Source organism: Macrobrachium nipponense, chromosome 11, assembly GCF_015104395.2.
Source record: "Macrobrachium nipponense isolate FS-2020 chromosome 11, ASM1510439v2, whole genome shotgun sequence".
In the NCBI taxonomy this organism is placed as follows: domain Eukaryota; kingdom Metazoa; phylum Arthropoda; class Malacostraca; order Decapoda; family Palaemonidae; genus Macrobrachium; species Macrobrachium nipponense.
The window spans coordinates 341535-368835 of record NC_061087.1 but is presented as its reverse complement, the minus strand read 5'-3'; the positions used below and the strand labels follow the sequence as shown (position 1 = coordinate 368835).

General features: G+C 41.1%; 1 long non-coding RNA gene across 1 annotated transcript; it reads left to right on the top strand.

Annotated features, from left to right (window-relative positions):
* The first annotated feature begins 1248 nt into the window (after positions 1–1248).
* On the top strand, positions 1249–27193 carry LOC135214673 (uncharacterized). Its single transcript, XR_010314449.1, has 3 exons — positions 1249–1298; positions 11831–11945; positions 26085–27193. It is a non-coding gene; the product is annotated as an uncharacterized LOC135214673 (long non-coding RNA).
* The last annotated feature ends 108 nt before the right edge of the window (positions 27194–27301 follow it).

The following is a 27301-nucleotide window of genomic DNA, read 5'->3' as shown; positions in this document are numbered from 1 at the left end:
ACTACTACTACTACTACTACTACTACTACTATACTACTACCCTTACTACTACTACTGACTACTATTTAAACAAACTACAAGGCCGCCAAACATGTGAAATACCCTTGAAGAAATAACAAAAAGCAATAAAAACCCTTATGGAAATGTTGGCATAAACATATACAACTATAGTATCGACGATGTGGAAAATATGGAGCACACAGAAGAATAACAAAATTAGTTAAGCAGATTAGATTTCTAGGCGGGACAATCAACCACATGAAAGACTGCTTCAGAGAACAGATAAAAAGGACCAAAAATACAGGAAAATTGTATTGGAAAAGGATTAGCGATGCCATCCTTCATGTATGCCATGGAAGTCATGAAACTTGATAAGAAAACCATAAATGAATTACAAAAAGTAGACAACCAAATATAGAACAATTTTGAAAGCACCAAGTTACACAGCAAGTTGTGCGTTAATCTGAAATAGGGGCCTCTTAATTCCTGCCACTAAGAGATATGAAGAATAAACTATTCTATCTGAAACATACACTTGAGAGTGGTGTAATAGGCTCATATATGAGATAACCATGGATCAGTATGAAAACAAGACAACCCCCTGGGTAATGCAAGTAAAAATAATAATAATGAAAGAAACTAAAAACATAAACTTAAGTAAAATTGAATCGGTTAAAGGTAAACAGTTAAACGAATTAATATACAACTGGGACGGAAAACATGGCAGAAAGAAATTAATGAAAAGGACATTAAGATCTACAGAAAATCTAAAGAAAACAATAGGAGAAGAAATCTGATATGACAACACTGAAAAAAACAAAAAAAAAAACGTGCTGATCAGTAGGGCCATTACTATAGGTACACTAAGATTAAATGATGGAAATAGGATAAAAGGAGAAGATACGAACTTTTTGTGCTGTGAGGAAAAAAAATTAAAATCTAGAACATCTCTTACTTTACTGCCCAGCATGCAATGAATTAGAAATAGATATAGTTTTGTGCAGCAGCCATATCAGGAAAATAAAGAGGAATTGATGGCTAATATACTCTTATTTGTAGATCTACTGAGGAGGAAGTGGAAATTTGGAAAGAATTTCTAAAAGAATTGAGGTATTACAGCGAGAAAACTCAAATACAAACAAAGGAGGAATAAAACAAGCAAGGGAGCCGTCTCAAAAGTATATGCAGCCCACCTACTACTACTACTGAAGTACTAAACAAACAAAGCTCCATTTAGTAGATTCTAAACTTTGTTAATGAAACGTAGAAGGTTAAGTTGTATCACCTTTATCAAGCAGGTACGTAGAGTACTTACCTACAGTGTATAAAATACTATAGGTAGTACCTAGTATAAGGTAAGTAGGCTTAGGTATAGGTAGTAGCTAGCCTATAGCTAGTACCTAGGTAGCTAGTATATAGGCTACCTACTACTAGCTAGGTACCTACTGGGTAGCTACCTAGCCTCCTACTACTAGGTACTACCTATTTACCTAGTACCTACCTAGGTACTAGGTAGCTAGACTAGGTATTAGCTACTAGCTAGATTACATAGCCTATAAATTCTACCCAGAATAGGCTAACCTAGTATTGCAATTGTAGAATTAGGCTATAGCCTAGTACTTCTGTGGTAGTCTAGGCCTACTCAGTTGTCTTTATAGCTAGCTACTAGGTATGTCAAAGGTTGCTGAGATACTACTACCTACTGATGATAGCTAGCCTACTACCTAGCTAGGTAGGTACTATAAGTAGCTATTGGCAGACAATCACACATTGCACAACCTGTGTATGACAGACATACCATTAGCTAGGTAATAGCTAGCTAAGTCGCAAGCCAGCAACCTGGTCGTGACAGATTTCCACCAAGATGGTTCAGATCACAAAAACTGCCCACTTTTTCATTCAGACAAGCCCATACACAGTTTTTTTGCGAACGATGCAGACAGTCGTTCATACAATACTACCTAGGAGTACTAGGTAGTTCAGTGTATGGGGCCCTTTAATGAGTTCGAGGTAATGATCGATGATGATGATTGAGCCTGTCAACCCCATAGGTGTGTTTGTCTTTGAATATTGTTACTTGGGTAAACCCATACGGTAGTTTTAAAGGGTATATTATTTAGTGTGGTATGCCATTAGGCCATACTATTTAGAGGCCATGGTAAGAAACCAGGGTAAAACTGTACAATAGTTGCATGGCCTGATTCCCGCTAGTTGTTGACCGGGTCAGGTTTCTCATATAGCTTATATATAAGGTAGAACTAGCCTTTCCTATAGTGCTCTGTCCTGACCTAATGTGATTTTACCTACCTAACCTAACTTAGGGCAATGTGTCCTGACCTGGCTGTGGAAATCAGGCGGTGCAACTAGGGTAAATGACCAAGTGGTGACATAGTGGCCACCGATCCTGGAATACGGCCACCTTACTGAAAAAGTACTTGAATTCGCTGCCATGAGCATCAGTCAAGAGTTGTGGTCTATCCAGGCAGCATGCCTGAGACCTCTGTGCTCCTCACAAATTAAGTGTTATTTCCTAAATTATGAAATAATGGCATAATTCAAGCGCTCTTTCGGGATGTGGTCGCGTTCTGAGAGAGGTGGCCGCTAGTCGCCGCTTGGTCATTTACCCTATTGTAAAATTTTACTGAAACGAAGACCTTGTTTTGGATGAAAAGAGAAACTAGAAAGGGTAAACCAATAGGCTTATGATTACTTTAATGTCATGTAGTTTACGTACATGAAATATCTATTTTTCGAAGTGGGGGTGTATAGTATAAGCTTCATGTGTCATGAAAATTCCTTTATCGAACCATATTCTTGCTTCTATAAATTAAAATAGTAAATTCAATATTATATTTTCTACTTGTCTTAAGTGCAGTGATAACAATTCAAAAGGCAAACTTGTACTGTTAAAAACTAACTTATTTCACTTTTAATTCTTTAATGTGGTACAAAAGTGAAATACATTACATTTTTACGTTCTAAGTGATTTTACAAATTTAACATTTCATTTCCCCTGCAGATGTTTGGTAAACTTATTAGTTATGTATTCCCCTTTTGGGGACATAGCCTATGCCTAACAATACTGAGAGACCATATTGGGAAGCTAAGGTAAATGATTGATGGGGGATAATGAAAACAAATAAAAACAGGGGGACATCATAACCTAAGCTAACCTAGGACGCAAACCGTATATGGACCCAGATACCAAGATTTCCTATACAGTACAGTATAGTCCCCAATATTGTTAAGACAGAATAGGGGTCCTTTGTAATTGGTTATACAAACATTTGTCAACTCATAAATATATCTCAAGCCTGTATTGTAATTGGTCTCTCTGTCTAAGAAATTAAAGAAAGACTTGCAAACTACTTTTTGTTGGATAAATCATATTGTTAAATGGAGGCTGTTGATCCTATCTTGTTGAACAGTGGCTAATTATGTTTTGCAGCTGAAATTAATATTTGTTTATCTTAGAATACATAATAAATTTAATAGTTTTTATTATTGCAATACACCCCCTGAACACCTGAATAAGCCCTGGTCACTTACCAGCCCGAACCCTCATTTATTAAAATTTACCAAATCTTTGGTTAAAATAAACGATCAGTGTTGCAATCTTCTGGCAAACACCCTCGTTACCTATTTACCAGCCACCGCTGGTAGCCCTGCCTCACGGACCGGTCACACCTGCCCTCTCACGTCAATCACTTATCGTTCGCGGTGGAGTACGGACGTATCCACAGCGAACTTCTTTTTGGTCTTGCCCGGCTTCATTTGCACCGTGAATTGATTTAAATTTGTGACGAATTACGCTTTTCCTTTTGGATTACGGTTTGAATTGCTCTGTATACCTTATCATTAGCATGGATCGGCCAAAGAAGAAACAACACAGGCTATGACAACGACATCAACTTCTGCCACGACATCACAGAAAACGACGAGCGGAACTTCAACGACGTATCGTCTTTGCCAACAATGCAAGAAGAGGATGAGTACCCTAGACAACGACAGTCACTCATTATGCGTAAATTGTAGGCCTGTCCAATGTAATGTGAAGACTAGATGTGTAGAAATGTCAGGAGTGGTCTTTGGAACAAATGTTAGGGTATCTTAAACATAGGAAAGGTCTTGTATCAAGAAGTAAACGTAGGCAGGAAGAGTCTAACGTAGAACAAGATAGAGATTTAGAGACAGTGCTTTTTAAGAAACTTGAGAGTAGGTTGACATCGAGTATGACGTCCTCTGTTTACTGATTTTCATGTCAAGGCTGAGTGAAGATAGATCAAGCAATAGGGATACTGAAAGTACTAATCGTTCTTTTCCAGCTCCCCTGCCTGTTCAGAACCAGCCCTAACCGGTGCTGGGGGTTATGGGGATCCGCAAGCCCACAGGGCAGGATCCGCCGTCCCCCCTGGCACGGAGCAGGCGAGAGTTAGTAGCAGTTTTCCCCTTTAATCCCTAACAAAGATGGTAAGTTTATATCAGAATTAGGAGACAAAGTGACAGATAAGAAAATAGCACCAGGTGTGGAGGAAAAGATCTCTTTAGCCTTAGAACAAAGACCAGAAGTAAAGATGACCAGGGTTCTTTCGCCGCTCGATCCAGCGGATTGTATTTTTTCTCCCCTCGGGTCTATCATCCCGGGGAAAAAACAGATAAAGATATTAGTAAGAATGTAATTCAGTCCTCGTCTACTAATAAATTCGTAGAGGAGATTCCTTCTTCTTCTCGAGGTTCCGTTCGGTCCGGGGGTTAATCCTAGTCCTTCGGGTAGGTTAGATCAAGGGCTAAATATAGCAGAGTACAATGCTAATTTTCTCGGGCTATCACAAGGGTATAGAACTCTAGTTAGGCAGTGTTTTCTGATGAACTACAGTGACATCAGAAATCACGTGCTTAAGAATTTTCCTGAATTTGAAGATGATCTTAGTTTTGATTTTCAAGGTGGAGATTTTTCAATTTATTGGCTCTCTTTAAAGAAGATGAATGAGGGGATGTAGCCTCTGAATCTATGTTTCAACTTCCTTCCTCTCTCCTCCTTCCTTCTTCTTCTTCTTCCTTTTCTGCTGTTACTTCTTCGGAACTGATATCTGCTATGCCTTCTGGGTCAGTAGGGGTTTCTATTTCTCCTTCCTCTATGTTTCCTACTTCTGAGGTTCTTCGACTTTTTCAATTCCTTTCCTAGTAGTCGGGGGGGAGCATCTGATTCCGGTATTCCTTTCGTTCCGGATGGTGTCAGTGGTCAGGTGATTTGGTCGGATAGTACGGACAATGTATCTGTTAGGATGTACCCTTACTCTTCAGTCGTTCCTAAGACTGATACGACAATATCGACAGGGTTTGGGGGTTCTTTGAGCTCACTGCGCACAACCCGAGAGTCAGGTTGGAATACTGTATTGACTGACAGTAACATGGCTAGCTCGTTGGCAAGGGGTGGTAGGAACATGAACGTTGGTTTCGTCAGGGCAGAGAGACAGCACTGACGGTGTAGGTTTTCATCAACCTCCGTACGGGGGTTCATTGGGTTCGAATATCCTTCCAGATTCAGGTATTGCTTCTCTTGGTAACATTCACCATTTAGTCTCTAAAGCTTCGGTAGACGTAGGTTCTCGGAGTACATTAGCCATGACGCAAGGCAGACTGGATAGAGTACTGAAGATGCCAGATATGGCGGTTAGGAGTAGCGGAGTGACAGTAGCTGCGGGATGGTCAACACTCCAGGTAGGTAATATGACTAATGTACAGGCAGGAAACATACAAACACAGGTAGCAGGGGCAAGGACAGGAAAGGTGGAAGGGGTAAGGACAGGAGAATTTTTTTAGGTGTTCAGGCTGCTTGGCCGGGAGTATCTGGCAACCAGAGGGTGGGCGGAGCGAGCGCGACTGTTTGCGTCATCGAGACAGGAGACGCGTAATATGACGATGCCGAGTTCGTCTGCCATTCGGTAACACTGCACCTGATAGACAGTCTGCGTTCCAGACTAGTCATTGGGACAGTAGCTCACCTGATGCTGTTGACAACACTGCCGTCTTGGCAAAGTGTCGATACGCCTCGTCCATCCACCTGTGCCTATTGACGATATTTCTGGCTGGTGGAGGGAGGGGGTTGGTATAAATGGGTGAAGGGTTGAATTTATCGGAGGTAGGTTTAGGAGATGTACAGTCCGCTTCTATGACAGGGCGAGCTCGGCCTTCGGACGTAATCCAAGAAGACGAGTTGGATGAAGACACAGCTGCTGTTGAGGATCTTTCGAGTCAAGTGCGTGACAGCGAATACAGCAGGATGATTCAGTTTCGTCCAGGATATTTTTCCCGCAGGCAAAGGGAGAGGATCAACCGTTCCAGCAGAGTCATTCAGTTTTCGAGGAATTATATGCTACTAACCTCCCGTAGTGTACTCTTCGAACAAATTTCCTTGGTTCGGGAGAGTCGAACAAGCTCTGAAAGAGGCGGACAAGAGACTAGCTTCAGTGGTAGGACTTAATAGGCAGGACTCGGCGCTCCTTCCTCCAAGGAAGCCGTTGTATGGAGTATCTGGGAACCCTTCGTCGGGGATTCGGGTTCCTCTCAATGAATCTATTGAGGGGTTAATTCCTAGATCTCTGGCTTCATCTAGGCTCGTTAGTGTTTCTCTGAAGGAGGCAGCTGCCTTGGAAAACGTATTTAGGAATCAGACGGAGGCCTTGTCCACACACAATGTGGACTCTGTCTGGCTTGATGGGGTTCTTGAAGAAGGATGGTTTTGTTCCTTCAGACCCTGGACTGTTTGATAACCTCATCACTTCAGTTTCCATGGGCCTGGCACACCAGGCAAATTGTGTGCAGGGTGTACGACATTCATTGGTAAGAAAAGGCGAGACCTTTACCTTAGTCATTTGCCCCCGCATTTCCCGGATCTACACAAAAGGATTTTGTCCCGTTCTCCAATAACATTGACTAGTTCGTTATTTAACGAACAGGAAGTGACCAATATGATGAATTTTGTATCATCAACCTCAACAGTGGAGTCTCAACAAGCATTGATCCAGAGTAGCAGCGCAAGGAGCTAGATCTCCAAAAGGAACAAGGATGTCGTCTCCAGGTAAGCGGCGATCAGATTCTCGTTCTCCTTCTAGGTCTCCAAAGAAGGTTAGATTCGCGAAGAGGTCGGCTCACTCGACTTCCTCGAAGGCAGGAGCTTCGAGGAAGAATTTTCGCAAATAGGAGACACCACTCTCGGGAATACCAGTAGGGGGTTGCCTCTCTCAGTTCACCGTCCACTGGAGAGAGTACAATGCAGACAGTTGGGTTTTGGAGGTGCTGGAGAAGGGTACAAGATTCCTCTTTGTTCGGTTCCTCCACTCTCCAAGACACCAATTCGTCTGCACAGTTATGCCCCTTCATCCATCAGGGGTATAGCTTTAGAGAGGAGATTCAGGCTCTAATCCAAAAAGGGGCAATAGAGCCTGCTCCCCCAACCCCAGGGTTTTACAGTCGAATTTTCGTCACAAAGAAGGCGTCAGGTCTTGGAGACCCATTATAGACCTATCAGAGCTCAACAAGAGGGTGAAATGTACAAAATTCCACATGGAAACCGTGGCTTCAGTGTTGAGGTCAGTTCGAAGAAACGATTGGATGGTGACGGTGGACCTCAAGGATGCGTACCTCCAAATTCCAATTCATCAGGAGTCGAGGAGGCTCCTTCGTTTCTGGGTCCACCCGGGTACCTTCCCAGTTCAAGGTACTTTGCTTCGGGCTGACCACGGCTCCTCAGGTCTTTCACGAGAGTGATGTCTCCAGTTTTCAAAGATAATGCACAGTCAAGGTTTTCGGATGAGAAGATACTGGACGACTGGCTAATTCAGGCGGACTCCAAGAAAGAAGCAGTAAGAGCGACAAGCTTTTTGCTGGATTTATGTGTGAAGTTGGGTATAAGGATAAACGAGGACAAGAGCGATCTTGTACCTTCACAGGAGAAGACTTTATTTAGGGATGAGGATTCAGACGCCTCTTTTGAAGGCTTTCCCGACCTCAGAGAGGGTCGAGATGTTACTAGGCCAACTGGAGGAGTTCAGGTCGACAAGAGAACAACCAGTTTCGGATGGCTAAGTCTCCTGGGGAGAATGTCCTCTCTACCCCTTCTGGTTCCTCGGTCTCGTCTACGGATGCGTTCTTTGCAGGCATGTCTCAGGAATCGCTGGGACTTTCGGGACAAGAGTGCAGTGATCAGCTGGGACGATTCTTGCCGAGAGGATCTTCGGTGGTGGTCAGAAGAACATCATCTGACCACCGGTGTAGAGTTAGACCTTCCGATTCCGGACGTTCATCTGTTCACAGATTGGCCTCGGATCAGGGTTGGGGAGCAATCCTGGAGGAGCTCAAGCCAAGGGCCTTTGGAGGGATCCGGATCGGAGAGAGTCCATAAATTTCAGGGAACTACAGGGCGGTAGAGGAGGCATTATGCACCTTCGAGGAAACAGGTGTTAAATCTTACAGTGGCCTTGTTTTCAGGACAACTCCACAGCATTAGCATACCTGAAAAAGGAAGGAGGTACAAGATCCTTCAATCTGAACGAAGTGGCACAGAGAATTTTAAGATGGTGCGAGACACACGGGTAAAAGATTCTACCACAATTCCATCGCAGGCAAAAAGGAATGTGGTGGCAGATGCCTTGAGCAGATCAAGGGAAGTTCTGGGGGCAGAATGGACCTTGGTCCAGGAGGAAGTAGACCTCCTTTTAAAAAGATGGCCAGCACGATAGATCTTTTTGCCACGAGTCGAGAACCACCGACTACCGGTTTACTTTTCACCGGTGACGGATCCTATGTCAGCGGGAACAGACGCGATGTTACAGTCATGGGACAGGATGCAGGTGTATGCGTTCCCTCCTTTCGGCATGTTGGATCAGGTACTGAGGAACTCATGGACTGTTCAAACACTCAGATGACCCTAATCGCTCCTTTCTGGCCTCAAAGATCTTGGTTCCCGATCTTCTACAAATGCTAATAATGCCCCCAGTACTTCTTCTCACAGAAAGGACCTTTTAAGACAGCCACATTTTCATCGGTTCCACCAAAACCTTCGAGTGCTAAGGCTGGCTGCATGGAGACTATCCAGCGAGCAGCAAGAGAAGCGGGGTTTTCACGAGGAGTGGCTAGACAGCTTACTCTCTGTCTAAGAAATTCCACAAGAAGACTATACCAAGTGCGGTGGGCCATGTATAGAAGTTGGTGCAGGTCGCAGGGACATACCATTTCCAGTCCTACAATTCCGAAAATAGCGGAATTCTTGCTCTTTCTTAGACAAAGGAAGAATCTCTCGTACTCGTCAATTGCAGGGTATAGAGCTATGCTTAGTAGCACTTTTCGTTTCCACCATCTACCTGAAATATCTTCCAGCAGAGTGATTCATGATTTGTTGAGGTCTTCAAGATTGAGAAGCCAAGGACCCCATCTCACGCACCTCCCTGGAATCTTTCAATGGTCTTAGGTTTGTTGGCATCTTCAGATTTTGAACCTTTGGAGAGTTAACGCTGAAGGAACTGACAAAAAAGGTCCTCTTTCTGGTAGCATTAGCAACAGCTAGAAGAATAGGGGAACTTCAAGCCATCGCGAGAGATATCTCGTGGGTTGGAGAGGATCTGTTCCTGTCTTACCTTCCCGAATTCAGAGCAAAGACAGAGTCAGAGTCTAATCCTCTTCCCAGGTCGTTTAGAGTTACAGCGTTGACCGACTTCGTGGGAGGAGACGAGGAAGAGTTGCGGTTATGTCCGGTGAGAGCATTGAGAGCTTACGTGAATAAGACGAAGAAACTGAAACCCAGACCCAGAACCTTATTCGTTTCCCCCAAAAATCCCTCTAGATCGATCTCCAAAAACGCAATCAGCTTTTTCCTCAGGGAAGTCATTCGACAGGCAATAACTAAAGGGTCAACTGCTTCAGATAGTTCAGAGTTGACAGGAGTCAGAGCTCATAGCATTAGGGGAATGGCAACTTCGGCAGCTTTCTTAAGAAATTTTTTCAGTATTGGCGATTCTGCAGGCAGCAACTTGGAAGTCTGTTTCGGTTTTCACTTCTTTCTACTTGAGGGATGTTCAGTTTCAGTCCGACGAAGGGTTTTCTTTAGGTCCGTTCGTGGCAGCGGGAGCAGTTATAGGGGATAACCGTTAGTTTATACGAGTCAGTAATCAGAATTAGTATTAGAGTAGTGAGCAAATATTAGGGATATGTAGGAGGCATTCATGATAGGACATATCACGAGAGGATTCTAAGTATTGGGACAGAATAGGAAAGACAGGTCTAGGCCTATCTTAGGGTATTCTTCCACTTATCAGGCACAGAACAGACAGGCAGGTACAACACTACAGGAGAGGACAGCGCTACGAACGGAGACACCGTTGCAGACGCACCGATGGACGGACACCACAACGTTTTTCTTTTCTCCTCCGTACATGAGAGGCCTAAGGCCACATGGGAGGTCTTCAGTTTCCCTCCATACATGAGAGGCCGAGAGCCACATGGGAGGTCTTCAGATTCCCTCCATACATGAGAGGCCGAGAGCCACATGGGAGGTCTTCAGATTCCCTCCATACATGAGAGGCCGAGAGCCACATGGGAGGTCTTCAGATTCCCTCCATACATGAGAGGCCGAGAGCCACATGGGAGGTCTTCAGATTCCCTCCATACATGAGAGGCCGAGAGCCACATGGAAGGTCTTCAGCTTTCCTCTACTCAGGTGAGGCACATAGCCACCTGAGAGGAAAAACAGGTTTGTATCCCTACCTGCACTCAATGAGTTTTGACCTTTAGAGTAGAGGTGCAGAGTCTTTCCCCTCCCACACATGGGAGGCCTAGAAGGCCACACATGGGGGATTAGTTTGGACGAGGGACAAAGGAACTTGAGACTGACTCAGGTACTCGTCTCCAAATGCATTCTGGTAAAAGAAAATGAGTCGGGTGAGTGCTTAATTATATTGATGACAACTGGTACAGTGGAGGGCCGGGCAGAGTTGATTCCCCACCTCCAAATTAATGTGTTAATCGGGCTTATTCAGGTGTTCAGGGGTGTATTGCAATATGAAGTTTTTATTGTAAAATAATATTGTAATACCTACCTGAACACCTGAATGATTCCCACCCTCCTCCCCTCTCATACAGAGTTATTGAGTTTAAGATTGACCGTGAGAGGGCAGGTGTGACCGGTCCGTGAGGCAGGGCTACCAGCGGTGGGCTGGTAAATAGGTAACGAGGGTGTTTGCCAGAAGATTGGCAACACTGATCGTTTATTTTAACCAAAGATTGGTAAATTTTAATAAATGAGGGTTCGGGCTGGTAAGTGACCAGGGCTTATTCAGGTGTTCAGGTAGGTATTACAATATTAGTTTACAATAAAAAACTTCATTTTTTCATCTCATTGTGGTGGTTTCGTTATGTATAAAGGGTTACATTTGTTTACAAAGGTCTTTATTTTTAATTATAGTACGTATACAAATGATCATTTTGCCTATGTTGACTCCCATTCATCCCCTTTAATTGAGACAGATCTTCTCTGTCTTATGAAATTATAAAGTACTGTACTGACCTTGTAAGTTTTGTAGTAAAAGCTCACACTTACTTGGTGTATAGTAAAATTTGGTATTTTCTGAAGCTCCTGGGGTATTTACTGCAGCTTTAAAAGTAGTGTCCCATCACTTTCTTGATACATACAATATTAGCATTCTTGAGTATACATTAGGCAATATACCATTATATTATACTAGGAAAGACTTATTGCAAGTACTATACATATGAAGATGTCTGCCTAGCAGGACTGTTACCTTCATTGATATAACTTTGCACTGTTTTTTTCCAGCATGAGTGAAGTTCATCATTACACTCTTTAAGTAAAAATAATATGACAGCAGACCAGTGGCAGTTGTATGATAGGTAAAAATAGCAGGGATCCGCTTGCATCCTGACCTCTTCAAGTAGGTGAAAACTTTATTTAAATATTTTTTAATGTAGAGTAAGTTTTAGTATATCAACGTGTGTTATGGTATTGTAATATTATTTCTTAGAGGTGTCTTGTGGTCATTGTAGGTAACCTGTTGTATGTAATCAGTATTAGGTGTGTAATACATTCCTTATGAAAATGGTATGTTTAAAAGAAAAAGTAAAGAAAATGAGAGAAATAAAAATAAAAAAGAAACTAGTAGGTGTGAAAGGAATAGCATTTTGTCAGATAAGTAAAAATTATGTATTATTGTGTTTCAAAGGGTTTCTAATGCAACAATAGCTGGCCAGCATTCTTCCAGTGCTCTTTAAGGTTGCTGTAAAGTTGATTTTAAATCCTTTGTATAGGTGTACGTACTAATTTAAAATCTTTCCTCTGGACAGCTTGATTGCATCCAGAAATTAGATGGTTACCTGTAGTTGGGGTTGGGGGGGAAAGGGACAGTAGCACTATAAAAAAAAAAAAAAAAAAACAGAATGGCAAATGAGAACACTTGAAGAAACATACAAAAACTGAAAACTGGAACCCCAAACCTACCAGAACAGTAATTAAAAAGGGACGAGATGTGATAAGCAAAAGTAAATAAAGCTCTCTCTCCATTGCTCACTTGCACACATTATTCATTACTGATACTGTCATTTTTAGTTTACTAAGAGACTTGACTGAAGCATTGTTGTATATATGGTGTGATATATAGAAATATGCTTATTGTCATTCTTTTGAAAACGCATTGTAGGTTACTTAACTTGCACAGTTGGATGGATTGTTTGTGATCAAAGTGTAGTAAAATAAAAAAAAATAAAATGAAGTTTTTATTGTAAAACTAATATTGTAATACCTACCTGAACACCTGAATAAGCCCTGGTCACTTACCAGCCCGAACCATCATTTATTAAAAAATTAAAAAATTTACCAAATCTTTGGTTAAAATAAATGATCAGTGTTGCCAATCTCCTGGCAAACACCCTCGTTACTAGTTACCAGCCCACCGCTGATAGCCCTGCCTCACGGGCCGGTTACACCTGCCCTTCCCCATCAATCACAAACTCAATAAATGTATGAGAGGGGAGGAGGGTGGGAATCATTCAGGTGTTCAGGTAGGTATTACAATATTAGTTTTACAATAAAAACTTCATTTTGTTCATGAAACTTACCTGTCAGATATATATATAGCTGTATTTTCTGAAGTCCGACAGAATTTTAAAAACTTCCGACACACGCAGTGGTCGGCCAGGTGGTTAGTACCCATTCACCCGCCGCTGGGAGGCGGGTATCAGGAACCATTCCCATTTTCTATTCATAATTTTTCTGTCGCCGGTGCTGAAAACACCTGTTTTCAGTACCTCCGTCTTAGGATTTTGGAAACTTCATTGCCGCTAAGTATCCTAATTGTCTTTTGTTATTTATTACTTGGATTTGTGGCTAGGCATACGCTATCTTAAATTGATTTGAATTTGATTCATTTTTGCATAAAATATCTGAATCTAGTTAGACTAGTTTCAGACGGGGTTGTCTGCAAAGATAGGGTGTGGCTACCGAAAGCTTCGGTAGATCCGCACTTGGTATGTACGAGGGGTATGGGTCTTGCTTCTTTGTTGAGATTTGTCATGTAAGGAGTGTGAGACTTTGTCTATTCCGTAAGGAAGACGTATGATTCGTATGTACGCAATTAATCAGTTAAAACATGTCTAATTCCGTAAGGAAGACGTATGATTCGTATGTACGCAATTAATCAGTAACAAAAAGTCAGGGTAGTGAACCTGCTAACCTTTCCTGTAGACTTTATTTTGCCTAACCCTGTAGTATGGCCTACGGGCTATGAATATGTCTACGAGAGGTGTTCGCTCTCCTTCATTGTGTGGGAAGCTGCCACTTCTGTAATTGTTTACTCCTAAACCTCCCGCAGTGTTGCCTTCGGGCCCTAAGCAGTGTCTGTAGAGGAATTGCCCTTTCTCTGATACTCTTTCGATTCGTAACTTAGAATCGAAAGTGCTTGCTTTAGAGAGTAAAGTGAAGTGCAGAAGTGCAGTGATACCATTGTGTAGTGGAGGGTGCGTCAGATCGGCCTCGTTTCGCCTCTAGGCCGGGACCTCTGCTTGACTCCCAGGACCCGGGGGGGGAGGGAGCATGTCGAAAGCCTAAGGAGGGTTACAAGGAACCCCCACCGATCTGGCGTGCCTTCGGCAGTTTCTGATGAAAATCCCCAGACTGCCAAAGTGCATGCGCGTGCACGAATCCTGTAAGATTGCTTCTCGTCCTCCGAAGCGTCCTCCCCATGCAGGGTGGAGCTTTCGGAAGGACTCGCGCCCTCTAAATAGAAGCTTTATAGAAGAGGACGCTTCACGTCCTCTCTCTCTCTCTCAGTTATGCGTTTCAGTGAGAAGTAAGAAGGCGAACGTCGCCTGAACTCGTGTCCGTCTTTCCACCGAGAAATACGTAAAAGAAGTCAGAGTAGCAGGAAGCTTTGAGAGCGGACGACCGGACCCTCGGATGGACTCCAGGCGCGCGCGGGTGCAGGCCAAGCGCGCGCCAGCCGGAGCTGCGCGCGCCAGTGGACGCCGAGCGCGCTCCAGTGGACGCCGAGCGCGCTCCAGTGGACGCCGAGAGTGCACCAGCGCACGACCAGGTGTGTCGCCTGGCTGAACGTTTCTGTTGAACTCTTCAAGCTCTTTGTTTCAGATTTGGGCCTAAAGAATTTTACCTTCTACCTTCGGTGATACCTTCTACCTCACCTGCAAAGAAGGTGAAGTAGGCAGTGCTTCGGAGGAAGCTTAAAGTGAACAGACAACTTCTTCTTCGAAACCCAGCAAGACATCGGGTTTCGTGAATTCAAGAGGTCTCTGTCAATTAATATTGCTTTTCGCATAGGTGGATGGAGTTAAGGAAAGCTCAAGGGAAGATTCTCGTTTGCTCTACCGCAACCTTTGCCATTCTGCCAATAAATTTAAGTTGACACTACCGCAGTCAAGACTCTGCGATAAGGCAGTTACGGGTTATGTAAGGCTCGATGTCCTGCACGTCAGGACTCTCGGAACGTTCAGTAGGATTCTTGCAAAGGGCACTCATCAAAAGGACGCTCTTCAGGAAAGCACAAGACTTCCTTTGCCATACTGCAATAAATTTTAAGCTTTAGCAGGCATTAGTTGTGATACGGGAGAGGAAGCTGGTTGGAGAGTTTCTTCCTCTTCCCAGGATAATTTTGCAAGCTTTTTAGCCCATCTGAAAGGGTTTTTCAGATGATAGATTTTTTTATTTGTAGTTCTAATCGGGACTACGCTGCCGAATTGAACATCGTCGTTCTACCTGCCGTAAGCCCAGTCTCTTAACAGGATTCTTGCCCCTTCCTCGTTTGAGACGGGAATCGGAAAAATTAAATGCTCGACTTCCTGGATTACGTTTTGTCAATTCAGTGACTTTCCCCCATTGACAATATACTTTCGTTTTGTCAAATAAGTGGGTATCCCCTCATTGACAAAATATCTCTTTGTCCCGTAAATGGGTTAGTTCTCATTGACAAACATCTCATTAACTTGATATTGCGTAAGCGAATAAGCTCTTATGACAAGATCGGAAGAGCTTTCATTCGTCATTCGCAGACTCGTACAAGAAATAGACTTGTAGACTACGTCAATGAACGCTTATGTCAATAACATAAGGAGCTTGAGCTGACTGCTTCGATTCTTAAGTTTTGTTCATGAAACTTGCCTGTCAGATATGTATGTAGCTCTATTTCCGAATTCAGCTATATATGTCTGCCAGGTAAGTATGAACAAACTTTATTGTGATATAATTTCATATTTTGCCGTGCGTTATTTTACTTCTGGTTGGTTCAAGTCATATACGCTTGCTGTAGTTACCTCTTCGATGGCAACCGAGAGGTCTATTGTCTATTTTAAGGACATTTAATCGTTACTCCTGCAGCTTCCAGGAGTTTCCGATTTATCTTTTACCGTTGTATGGTAGTGCTGACGACACAAACGCATCTATATATTTAGCGTTTTCTGTTTCGCTTAAATATACCAGCTGAGAGTCTTTCTGCTCAAAAAATAACGGACCTATTTCTTCGTAGAATAGGGTAGCTGGCAACTCAGACATAAAGTTAAGAGACGACGTTGTAAGCTGCTGGCTGTTGCTGTCACGCTGTGTCTGTCTCCAGTCCAACCGAGCCAGTAACAGATCGTGCGCTGTCATGCGCTGTAGGTTACGTCTCTCTCTCCTGCGGATTGACTGACTAACCGTATCTCTGTGCTGACGGTTACGTTCTCTCCTGCGGGATTGACTGACTAACTGTATCTCTGTCCTACAATCACGGACTTTAGCCTAAGATTGAGGGGATTTCTTACGTGAATGAATAAACATTGCATTCGTTTTGCCTTACTATGTTCAACAGAGTTACTCTTAATCCTTTCGGTGCTCGTACCGCACGGTATGGAACTACGAGTCTACCGCAACATTGCACTTTTATTTGCTCTCCTGCTTAGGCAAAGCGCAGCCTTATTAGGGAAGTAAGCATACTCGGGAGGGAATGGATGAGCTTGCTGGGGACCATTTCCTTCCTGAAGAAGTTTGTTTCCCGAATAGACTGCAATTCAGACCACAGTTTTTTCCTACCGGGAAACTGAAATATTATTCTAGATCTAGGACTGATTCTGAACATCTCTAGTGCGTCTATCACCTGAGGTGATAGAAAGAAGGTGCCGGACATCTGGATAGGGTTTCAGATGTCCTGGATCTTAATCTGAAAGAAAGTAAAAGCGATTCGGTAGTCCCTCCAGTCCTCGAAACGAGTTTTTGGGAACCAGTGGTCCAGATCAACTCTGATATTCCACAGCTCTCTCGTATCTTAAGAAGTATCTTCTCCTCGGTCCTTGTTCGAGTTTACGAGAAAGAGCCTATTATAACAACAGGCGTAGAATGTAACGATCCTCTACAGGTTCGTTACAGGATTGCAAAAGTCCGTACGAATCGTCTCGATCGACGGCAGCAACACTTCCGAGTGGAATCTTTCTTTAGAAGTAAGTAGTTGAGAGTTGTGTAGACTTTAGGGGACGCCCTTTCATTTTCTTCTCTTCGATATGTTGAGGACGAAGAGGCTTCTTCTTCTCTGCTTCCTTATTCTCGATCCGGGATCGGTACCATTAAAACGCCATCCTATGATATTGAACGGGGTATGGATGTTTAGGTCTCTTTTCCCCTGTTTTTCAATCGCTTAGGAAATGTAAATAAGAGGATTTAGAACGTCACAGGGAGCGACAATGATGCTGATCGCCCCATGTTGGCCTTCAGGATCCTGATTCACAGAGGTCAACTACTTCCTATTGTTACACTTTCCAAGGAGTTTTCCTTTTTCCGAGAGAGTCGGTCTACTCTAACTCAAAAGGTACCTATAACCTCTCCGCTCTGAGTCGGACTTACGTTCAGACTATCGAGATGTTGACAGGAATAAGATTACGTCTTTCCATTTCCGTCTGAAGAATGTGATAAGCTGGCAGTTCACAACTATTAAAGAATATGCAAATATGTTGTTGACGCCCTTTGGGCTCAGAGATTTGTGTCTGTCAAACAAAAACAAAGCCCTTCACGATCTTTGAGTTCTGTGGAATCTCGAAACTCGCTCACCATCTACTTTTTTGTCTCACCTGTTTTCTCGGAGTCAGACACTCCGATGCGAGATCAGGCGACATATAGTAGCCCTGAGTTTTCTTGTTGACGAAGTCGGTTGCGTTTATACACCCCCGATGATCGTGTAACATGAGACCAGGTTGGACTGTCAGGCATTCTTCCTTCGGGACTGAATCGCCTTTTTGCTCCTCGCTCCTTTCTCCTGGCACCAGAAGCTCGAGTCAGGAGTTGATTCGCTGACGACGTTGGGTTGCGTTGATACACCCCCAAGGTTTGCTTAGATTGAATCGCCCAGGCAGTCCAGACACTCATCCTTCAGCGAAGAATAGTGCCTTATGGTCTTCAGGGTACAGCCTTGCTGTCCTTGATTCGTCTGACTGGTCAACTGGTCGGTCACCTGACTTTAGTACAGACGACTGACTGTGCAATATGGAACTTAGACGTAGTCTGAAGTTCTTGATGTCAAAGCATTCAAACCTCTCCTACCTGTTATTCTTGCATGTGATCAGGAAGGCCTTCTTCTAACCACCCTAGATACGACAAAGAGGGTTAGTGAAATTTTAAGCCATCGTCACAAGTTTTGGCTTTAGAGAACACAAGGCGGTGTGCTCTCTAATGCCTTCCGTTGTGGCTAAGAATGGAAACCCGTTTTGTCCTTGGGCCAGGAGCTTGAAGCAAGGATGGCACAAGTTAGTGGGCAGGAGCCAGAGAGAGTCCTGTGCCCTGTCGGGTCTCTCAAGTTTTATCTACATAAAACTCAAGAAAGTCGAAGTCATTCGGGGCAATCTGCAGTGTTCCGAAAAGACCAGACTTGCCCATTCGAAGAACACCCTGGCTTTAATGTTAAGGAGTTTCTTTCAAAATGCTCCTTCATTGTGTTTGCACAAAGATTTGAAATCTTTTTATCTGAATGCTCACGAGGTGAGGGCGCGGCCCTCGGAAGCATTTCAACAGAGCATGGCACTCAGCAACATCCTGAGTACCATGTTTTAGCGAAGCAACTCTGTGTTCACTTCACACTCCCTGCGAGATGTGAAGATGGCATATGAGATCTGCTGCTCGCTATGGCCATAGCGTGTCTGCAGACACAATCTTGGGGGCAAGAAGTACCACTCATCCTATCCTGTAGAAAATGGTTAGGAAGAGCTCTTAATTTAGTTGTTGTGTCGCCGACAACGGCGACTTTTTGTTTTTAACTCTTAAGGCCTTAGTTAAAACACCTTAACTTTGGCTAGGTTGGTCAGGTGGTGATATATATATATATATATATATATATATATATATATATATATATATATATATATATATATATATATATATATATATATATATATTTTACTTCTTAGCCCTCATGGTATGGTCAATATGGTCTAGTCATGTCGTGGTCTCGCCCCTGTTTGACAGATCATCTGGAGTGCACCAGCTATATAGGTCTCTACCTCGCTGGCAACTCTAGTAGCACAAGCAGACTTACGTGGCAGTAACCACGAAGCCAGCTATGCTAACAGGTGGAACCAAGATGTAAATCATCTGCATGCATTTGTTTCCCAAAATCCTTCTATTCTGTCCCTTCCCACCTCCAAAGGTGGGATTCAGCTATATATATATCTGACAGGTAAGTTTCATGAACAAAATGATATTGTTTATGATACAATAAAGTTTGTTCATACTTACCTGCAGATATATATAATCAAGTACCCACCTCCCCTCAGGGGACAGTGGAAATAAAAATTATGAATAGAAAATGGGAATGGTTTCCTGATACCCGCCTCCCAGCGGCGGGAATGGGTACTAACCACCTGGTCCGACCACTGCGTGTGTCGGAAGTTTTTAAAATTCTGTCGGACTTCAGAAATACAGCTATATATATATCTGCCAGGTAAGTATGAACAAACTTTATTGTATCATAACAATATCATATTGCAATACACCCCCTGAACACCGGAATAAGCCCGATTAACCAACATTAATTTGGAGGTGGGAATGAAATCTACTCGGGCCCTCCACTGTACCAGTGTCAGTCGTACGCGGGTCAGTCTCAAGTTCATTTGTCACTCGTCCAAACTAATCTCCCATGTGTGGCCTTCTAGGCCTCCCATATGTGGAGGGAAAAAAACTCCCTGCACCTCTACCCTAAGGTCAAAACTCATTGAGTGCGGGAGGGATACAAACCTGTTTCCTCTCAGCTGGCTATGTGCCTCACCTGAGTAGAGGAAAAACTGAAGACCTCCCATGTGGCTCTTGGCCTCTCATGTAGGTGGAGGGAATCTGAAGACCTCCCATGTGGCTCTCGGCCTCTCATGTATGGAGGGAAAATCTGAAGACCTACCATGTGGCTCTCGGCCTCTTATGTATGGAGGGAAACTGGAAGACCTCCCATGTGGCCTTAGGCCTCTCATGTACGGAGGAGACAACCATGTCCATCGGTGTCGTCGATCGTAGTGATGGCCTCTCTTGTAGTGTTGTACCTGCCTGTCTGTACTCTGCCTGGTTGGCACTTGGAAGAATACCCTCAGATAGACCCAGACATCTTCCTTTCCTATCTTTCCTAATACTAAAATCCTCTCCCTGATATATCATATCATGAATACCTATACATATTCCTAATATTCGCTCCCTACTCTAATACTAACTCAGACAGCAAGATTATTGGGTTTAAAAATAGAAGTTAGGCCAAAGGCCGAGTATTGGGACCTATGAGGTCAGTCAGCGCTGAAGGAAATTGACAAAGTTTGAAAAGGTTGACAGGAAGAAAAACCTCTGTTGCACAATGAGTCCAGTGTTAGGAGATCGTGGAAAATAGGATGAGAGAATATGCAAATCAGAAAAGATGAAGAGAGAGAGAGAGAGAGAGAGAGAGAGAGAGAGAGAGAGAGAGAGAGAGAGAGAGAGAGAGAGAGAGAAATACAATCGTCTAAGATAAAGAGAGAATATAAAATCAGGGAAGTAAGTGAGAGAGAGAGAGGTCAGTGTTAGGAGAGTGGAAAATAGGAAAATAGGATGAGAGAATATAAAATCAGAAAAGTAAGAGAGAGAGGAGAGAGAGAGAGAGAGAGAAATACAATCGTCTAAGATAAAGAGAGAATATAAAATCGGGTGGAAGTTAGAGAGAGAGAGAGAGAGAGAGAGAAATTACAATCGTCTAACATCTCCACCTCCGTAAATTGAACCCTTTTCTAAGTAAAAGGGTAGGGTTATTATCTTAACGATAATATACTCGTATAACTCCGTACAGCTATGAACAACCGAACGAGAACTTCTTGTTAATGCGATCGACTCCTATAACAACATCACTTTACTGTATTGATCAGCGTGTGACAGTAATCGAATCCGATAGCAACATCCTTTATTGTATTCATACACGTGCGACGGTAATTACTGTATTTCATGTTATAAATGCAGCTGAAGCTAATAAGGCAAAATTACGTGCAACAGCAACCTGGACAGAAGTCCCGAGCTTTTGTATGAATTCAAACGCAGCCGTGTAAAAAGAAACTATAGCTCATTACTGTTGTTTTTTTACACAGACAAAGGATTAATAAAGTATATAAAGTGTAAGGTTCGTAATACCTATGAAAACGATGTGAAAAACGAACGGAATCCTAAATTTAACGCCATCTAACCCGAGGGAAAAACTAGCTTCCAATGAGACGTATCAGTCAAATTTTTGGACTTAAATTACATCGTAAGACGAAACATATGACTTCGTTCCATATGTTAAGGTATCCAGATATTCATTAATATGCTAACTAGGGACAAAAACATTAGCCGAGACCAAGTGATATGGTTGAATCTGGAGGCGGAAGGAAAAAAAACAAAAAAAAACAGACTAGCCGGCATCCTTGTCTAAGCCACACCTCCTTACAATAGTGCTGTTTGACGACAAGCTAGTGTAATTGTAATTTAATTGAAAAGTAATAAAATAATATTTAAAGGTAATTAAATTAACTTTATTAGGCCTAATATTAATGCAGTATTGTAATTGATAATACGACTGGTAATAATTGTAACTGTAATTGACATAAGCGCAATGTAATTACTGACGGCATAGTCGGTTAAACGTATGAAGACGTCATACATACGAATTCCTTATATCTGACATCTGATTATATGCCCCAAGATAGATACCTCATTGACTATGTAAAATTGTCAACATAGTTGAACACCACGTCTCCTTTCAATACGTTTGTATACAAAACTTGGCATAAGTGAGTGTGTTGTTACGTTCGTCATTTTAGGCAATCAGGAGAGAATGAGATGGATGCGGTCGACGCAAACCCGTATTTGTCATCCGCCGATTCCAGCGTGAATGACTGCCGAGTTAGTGTTTATACTACGCTAATATGATGATACATATAATACAATTATAATGCTTTAGTCGGACAGAATCCGATCTTCATTCTGTTCGATTACATTCATATTAATTATCCTCAGATCGGATTCTCGTTCGTTTTCAATTACACCTGTACTGAATTATCCGAAGTCAGAATGCCTTGAGCCTACAGCGTTAGCCAATATAAAAATAACTATCGATATGTTGTACAGCGAATACTTTAGGCTAGGCTAGGCTACTGAATATGCATACGATATATCATCGTGAACACTAGGCTAACCGTAGTTACTTTTATTCGATTTCTCTCCATATTGAATATCGTAAGTCAATCATGCATGAACGGAGAATTAGTGATATTAACAATTATCGTATCGTATAAGTAGAGGAAAGTAACCTTAAAGACGAAGGAGCATATCTGAAAGACCAACCATGGCCCAAAAGCTTCTGATGAAACAAGGAACTCGAAGCAGGAAAAAGCCTAAAGATGCTCTAAGGACACAGTGCCTCTATAAACTACTACTTTTAATAGAAAACCGACCTGAAGAAGCCTGCACTTCTCTTCCTAAACTAAACACTATGTAGACCTATTATCCTACTCGTCTATATCTGACCTAAGTTTTTATCATCCTGAGAACTTACACATCGAAGGAACGGGGAAGGAATCTGCTGCCAACACTGCCTGCTCCGCGCCAGGGGGGACGGCGGATCCTGCCCTGTGGGCTTGCGGATCCCATAACCCCCAGCACCGGTTAGGGCTGGTTCTGGAACAGGCAGGGGAGCTGGAAAAAGAACGATTAGTAATTTCAGTATCCCTATTGCTCGATCTATCCTCACTTAATCTTGACATAAAATCGGTAACAGAGATGTCATACTCGATGTCAGCCTACTCTCAAGTCTCTTAAAGAGCACTGTCTCTAAGTCTTATCTTGATCTACGTTAGTCTCTTCCTGCTTACACTTACTTCTTAATACGAGACCTTCCTACGTTTGAGATACGCTAACATCTGGTCCAAAGACCCACTCCTGACATTCCAAACATCTGGTCTTTACATTATACTGAACAGGCCTACAATTTACGCATAAGGAATGGACTATCGTGTCATAGGGTACTCATCCTTTTTCTTGCATTGTTGGCAAGACGATACGTTGTTGAAACTTTCCGCTCGTCGTTTTCTGTGATGTCGTGGCCGAGAATGCAGTAGTCGTTGTCGTAGCTTGTGTTGTTTCTTCCTTTGCAGAATCAATGTCTGATGACAAGGTATTAAGAGCAATCCAACCGTAATCCAAAGGGATGCATAATTCATCACCAAAATCAATCAATCAAAGGTGCAAATGAAGGCCGGGCAAGACCAAAAGGGAGTTCGCTGTGGATACATCTGTACTCCACCGCGAACGATAAGTGATTGACGTGAGAGGGCAGGTGTGACGGCCCGTGAGGCAGGGCTATCAGCGGTGGGCTGGTAACTAGGTAACGAGGGTGTTTGCCAGGAGATTGGCAACACTGATCGTTTATTTTAACCAAAGATTTGGTAAATTTTTAATAAATGATGGTTCGGGCTGGTAAGTGACCAGGGCTTATTCAGGTGTTCAGGGGGTGTATTGCAATATATATTTTACATTCATAATGCTGTAAACATTTAAGAAAAAAAATAAAGATATTAACTTCAATGTCAAAACGTTCATCATTGGCATCTGCACTGGTATCTATGGTGATTAGAACATTTCTAAATTTTAAGGTTCATTGTATTACTGTATAGGTCTACTGTATACAGTATGTACTGTGTTAGGTCCTTTTCATATAAATTGTAAAATATCAAGAAATAAAAATGAGGAAATTTAGGATTATTTTTATTAATCTTAAAATCACAAAAATATGGTGCTGACATTATCATAATCTTTATTCTTTCAACTGTGTTGTTTCTTTCATCATATTTTGTGTTAAGAAAAGGTTACAGGTATTTTATTACTTGTAACTAAAATACAGTACGTAGTTACAATAATAACAGACAAAGTGTTTTTTCCTACCGAGACAAAATGTTCAGTAGTTGACTGTACCACTGCATTTCCTTTTTGTTTATTTATATAATACATGTAGTACTGTTTTTAAAAGGAAATAGAACGTCCCATGTTTTAGTAAATAAGGTATTTATTTTAAATAATATATGGCTTCTGTAACTGTACTAGTCTAACTTGTGCATAAACTACCTCTACAATAATTTTTGTTTAATCTCAGGATAGTGTTAATAACTGATAGTTTTCAAATTTTATAAGATTGAAAGACTACTGATAACTAGAAAGTGATTTCTTATATCTGAGGTAATCTTTGAGCCGTTTTGAATGATAGGGTGTTTGAAATTCATTTTACTGGCATCACAAATTTCTATTAAACCATTAGGTTAAACTTGACAAACTTGACTCTAACCTTGACCATGGAAGGCAAAGGATGATTTGCTTGTGACCCCTCTTTTTGAAGAAAACATCAACCTTCTCTGCCAGAAAATACACTAGTTACTGTAGTAAGTGCCCCTATTTTGCTTATCTTGTACCCTGTGAGATTTTTTTCTCAAAATCTACAAACATGAACTTAGGACAACAAACACAACCAGCATTTTTTACATCTTTATTTTAATGTTTAGGCTTTATGTGGTTTCGTTTTCAAAATCAGGTGAAATAAGTAAAAAGTCATGCATAAAAAAAATGGAACATGATGCTGGAATATTAATGCAACAAGAATAAAATAAAATTCTTGTTGTTTTGATATTGCACATGTCCTTTTACTTTTCAGCTGATATTGAAAATGATACCACAGTAATGCCTAGACATTAAAATAAAGATTTAAAAATATTCTTCAGTTGTTCGTTGTCCTTAATTTCATCAGTTTGTAGATTTTGAGAAAGAATCTCACAGGGTACTAAGATAAGCAGAATAGGGGGACTTATGGGAATTAGTTTATTTTCTGGCATATAAGGTTGACTTTTGTTTCTTAAACAAAATCTGGTGAAACATAAAAAGATGGTGATATAATAATAAATGTGCATTATTAAAGCAACAATAATCATATTAAAATTCTTGTGGTTTTAGTATTTCAGCTGATTTTGAAAATGGCTGTACCAAGGTAGTGCCTAAATAGAATAGGTAAAAGATTTTATAAACATGTATGCAGTGGTTTGTTCCTATTCCTGAAGTCTCAGTATACTGAGAATTTAAAAGGCCTCTGCAACCTACAACTGGATCTGCTAAATATTGATGCAGAAAGTTTGTTCTTTTTTGCATTGCACTTCTGCAGTTGCTGATTTTCTTGGAAAGATATCTTGCAAATAGTGAATGTTTTTAAGTTTTTAAATTTCTGTAGATTTTTGTACATGAAATAATTTCACTGTAGTTAGTTCCTTTCTGTTTGTACTCTGAGGTCAATAATTTTCTAACTCAGTACTGAGATGAAATAATTCATGATATACAGATTTTGGCAGATTGCACTGTGTGGGAATTTAATGTTTTGAACTAAAATATTATAACATCTCATTGTATGCACCATAGGTTATCCATCACAGAGTACATTTTTAAATGAAAAGTGGTCCTAACATTGAACAACCCAGATTTAAGGAAAACCTAACTCAGGGCAAATTTGGTATGTCAAATTTAAAGCTATTCATCATAGGTTTTTGTGGACAATGTTAATTTTTTGGAATGTCCAGTACAGCAAAAACATTGCTGTCCTGATTTTGTATAGGATACAGAGAGGATAGGCTGTTAACTAATATTAGCCAGTAAGAAAGGTTGTTAGTTGACCAGGCATCTCTTTCATTTATATTTATAATAAAACAATGAGCTTGAAATAATGAAGTTCAAGTTAATGTTTTATTAGTTCACAGTATGTATTATATGGAATGACTTACTTTTAAAGTTAGTTGCACGAAAATATAAGCTAACATAAAAAGTAGATAAGTATCAAAATATAATTGATTTTATTGTCAAAATTCACATTATTTGGACTGAATCTTGCCTACTGTTAAAGTTATCTTATATCTTTCCACAGATAACTTCAACAGTTGGTAAGTATCCAGATAATTGATTTTATTATGAAAATTCACATTTTGTGTATTGCTAACATGTTAAATATTATTGTATATATTTATAATTTCATGCCTTACGCTCTTAGGATAATCATGGATCTTCTAGCTGCAAACATCCCACCACATGCTTGTACTGGCATTATTGAAGGAGCTCAAGGGGAAGGTGCCCTACCAAAGTGATTGTCTGAATGATAATCACGCAAGTGATAGTAGTAGATGAAATAAAACTATTGTCAGTCGTGATAGTCTGTCTAATGTAAAATTGTTCTTTTGCTGCTATTTCTTAGCTGCACAAGATGTTAATGGAAACTTGGTTATTTAGTATCAGGGGAGTGGTGTCAGTTTCATGTGCTATTAGTATTTGTGACGTGTAAATCAGTGAATTAATCCTTATGATAAAGATATTTATTTTGTGACATTTTCTTTTTGTTATGAATTATTTGATCATAAAAAATAATTTGGCATCTTAGGGTATGAGACTATCAAAGATGTATTTTAAGAAGCAGGTGGCTTTTCTACAGCTTATGAAACTCCACACTGAAATAAACATGCCCTTAATATTTATTAGTTGGATCAAGATACCTCACAGGTACAGGAATCTACGTACAATACTGAAGTTTTAGTTTCAGACCTAGTGGAAACTCATTTTAAAGAATCTCATTGTGCTTGGAAAGAATTTTTGTGTACAGTACCTTTAAAACTTTTGTATTTTTGAAACACTGTTTAAAATCTTCAGCAGCAGTACCTATTGCCAATTGTCATATGTAGTTATTTACTGGTACAGTATTCTAAGCACTTGTTCTTGAAACAATGTGTAGTTTTTATGAAGCGATGTTTTGTAAATTAGTTGAAAAAACTCGTATGTATAAATTGTTTCTTTACCTTTAGTGATTCAAAGTGATTATACAGTTGTAAATTAGTTGAAAAATCTCTCATATGTATAACTTGTTTCTTTACCTTTAGTGATTCAAAGGGATTTTGCAGATGTAAAGATAGTATAGTATGTAATATGTTGATGTATTATTCGTTTTTTAATTTGTAAAGATTTGAAAAATTATGCATACCATTTATGTATTGATGTTGGACAACATTTGGATGACATCTATAGAGTGAGGGATGATTCAAGTTTATCTCCCACAAAACAAGGTGCTTCAAAGTGAATTATTCAATAAAAACAAAAAATATATAAACAGTGTATACCTGTTTTTTTTTTTTTTATTTCCTTACAGTTTTTTGGAAATACTAGTAATTGTAAATAGCAGTTATGTAGAATTTAAAAGGACATTAATCCTTGCAAAGTAGT